The following is a 3,248-nucleotide window of genomic DNA, read 5'->3' as shown; positions in this document are numbered from 1 at the left end:
AAAAAAATTAAGCACTTTAAGAAAGTACTTTGAGGTGATTATGTATCCACATGAAGTTGTATGGAGTAATATAGAGTCCTTGTATATTTACCTAATTTCCCCCAATGCTTGCGTTTCCTAAACCTGCACCCTTATAATAACATTGGTATAATCCACTTAAACAGATTTCTGCACTTTTCAGGGAGGTTACCAGAAACTGAACCCAGAACCTCATGCTTGCTAGGCAGATGTTGTGCCACTGGGCTGTGTACCCAGCCCCCAGATTTCTGAATAACTGTAATCAGCGCATCTTCTAAGATATAGATGTCAGAGAGTGCAACTGTTTAAAATGATGTGATATCTTATTAGCTCATGAATATAAGTTTTCTACCATTAAATAAGTCCAATGAGGTAGAAAGGGATTTTAATTGATAGATACTTGGCATTTTAATAGAGAATTTATAACAAATATGCACAGCTATACTAAGACATATTGATGTAAAAATTTTAAATCTAGCAAGGAATTGTAGAGTTTACTTAAAAATCCGAAGTATGAGACATCATAGAAATGGTAATAACATTTATATGTGAATGTTAAAACCTTTACCCAGGTGTAGCTGAATACACAGATAGTCCTAGATACTAGGGAGGACAGGGCAAGAGGATCACAAGTTTGAGACTAGTCTGGCTCCAACTTACCAAATCGTGTCTCAAAATAGAGTAATTCAGAAGTAGAGTAACCCTGGGCTGTACTACTAGCAGTGCAAAAACAAAATTATAATTTATTGATATAAATTAAATGAATTTCATAATTAGACATATAACAACCTATTAAATATCAAAATCTTCTCTCATATGGTAATTCACATATCTTTATGTTATAATTTTAAATTTCAAATAATCTTTTTTAGCTATATGAAATGATAACACTTTTGATTACTAATGTGTCACTCCAAGGTCATTTAAAAATGGGCAAATAGCAAGTGAAGCACTAAAATAAATACTTTTGTCTTACAGAGTTTATTAATTAGATAGCATTTTGCATGTGATGACTTAATTGGATAGGGTTAATTGACTTATGTTATACACTGAGAAGATCTAAGCCTTTATCTTCAGAAAAAATTTAGACCAATAATCATCTGTTTGAAAATACTTTTTTGCTTATTTCATTATCTGCAATGATTTCTCTGTAAATCTCTGATAAAAGTCTGAGATTTTCCTGCTTCCATTAGTCAAACAGGTTTATGTTTTCCAAGTAAGAAAATGATGTACTTAAGCTTCACAAATGACATCTCCCATATCATCAATAAAAATGATGTACATCTTATTGTGGAGATATTCAGAAAACAATTCCCAGAAATCACCTTTATTACAGGGAATAAAACAGATGTATAACTCCCTCTGTTAGATGTCAGATTTACACAAAAAAGCAACATTGTACTCCCAAGTACATTATTGCAAAAGCATTAGTTTTGGTAGTGTTTCACACAATACATATAATGTCCATTGTAAATATGTTTTTAAACCCTTTTTATAATTACTTAATCAAAAATATGAGAGAATCTTAGCAGAAATACAAAAGAAACTTCTAGCTCTGCCTATATCACATTTAATAAGTTATAACTAATATGACATAAACAACATAATAAAGATGGAATTTATCTTGCACCTACTTTTTGTAAACTGTTCAATTCTCTGAAATTATCTAACACATAAATATTATGACAATATAAACAAATCCACCCAATATTCCTTTCTACTTCAACTGAAGACAGTATACACTTCTTCCTCGTGCCACAAGAAGACTCAATTTACACGAATTTCCCGTCCCATCCTTCATATTTCTCCTTTAACTTGCTTTTCCAAATCTCAGTTATTTTATTGACTTTGACATAGTTAAATGATTACAGATTAATGAATTCATTAAGTATAATTAGGTATCAAACAAGACATTATGAATCAGAAACCAGAATAAAACTCCTCAGCTCCTTAAAATATTTTCAGAGATCAAAATGAAAATTTGTACTTTTACATAACTTTTTCAATGGGCCAAGGGAAGGAAAACAATCTTTAGTGTGTTCTCCAATGAGACACAACAATAAGTATGAGTATGTGTAATATATATCAGCATGAATGGATATTTATACATATATTGTATATAAATTACTACATTTTGTTAGGGTGTGACATGCAACCTCATTAATTCGTATTTGACACTGTGTGTCTCTTAATACATTAGGTCTTCTAACCAGTGAAGACATGGAGAATGAATGAAGTTACTTTCAATGTTCTGTAAAATCAAAGACATTTATACTGACAGAGATTGTAAAAACTATGAAAAAAATCATGATCTTAAAGAAATATTCTTTCATTTTAGGCATATATATTACTTATGTATCATATATATATATGTAAATTAATATATGTACATTTAATCCTCTTTAAATTATTACAACTACTTAGTGTTTACATGTTAAACATATTAAGTGTGCTATAATATATTATAGAAAACAAATTGAACCCTGGGTTCTACTATTCTGAATGGTTCCAAAGCTGGATAGTTTACTAAAACTACAGATTACATATGCATTTAAAACATCTTAATGTTAAGTCACCTCTAGAAAACTATTATGAAGAGAAGGAAAATTTCCTCCTTGTAGAGAACAATATAATATTATGCAAAGAATTATTAAAGGTATGATATAATTTATTAATTTAAAATAATTTAAGAAACAATGTTTAAATATTTGTCAGGACCTTTCTAGTTCTCAGAGTAGATATATTTACTATCATGTTTGTTTCTCAGAATAAGCCAAAGAAAGTTGCTCTATGTGGAGCAAGGAAGAGTTATCCAACCCAGTCATGCGGACGCACCTGCCCCTCCACTCCTCTCTGACTGTGTTTGGGGACACGATTTATACAGACCATCAGTTAATCATATAGAATGAGGCTCTGATTAAACCACAAGCATACATTTTTTTTCCAGCTGCTGCACAAATTTTCCCCTGAAAGGACACCTGAGCATTCATTTGTGCTCCAGGACACCACTAAATCGATAGGGGATGAGTGTCCTCACCACAACCATCCTCTATGTGACCCCATGCCTTCTAGCTCCTTTAAACAAGATGTCTTCTCCCTCTTTGCACCAACTCAAGCTTTTTTTGTGTGCGTCTTCCTCTTCTGCACATCCTTCCATGAAATTGCCAACATAATGTAACCATACTTCTTCCCATGTTTTCACTGTTTCTTGAAAACAAGTATATAAGATA

This window comes from Octodon degus, unplaced genomic scaffold, assembly GCF_000260255.1.
Source record: "Octodon degus isolate 3935 unplaced genomic scaffold, OctDeg1.0 scaffold00157, whole genome shotgun sequence".
Lineage (NCBI taxonomy): Eukaryota > Metazoa > Chordata > Mammalia > Rodentia > Octodontidae > Octodon > Octodon degus.
Note: the sequence above shows the minus strand (reverse complement) of the source record.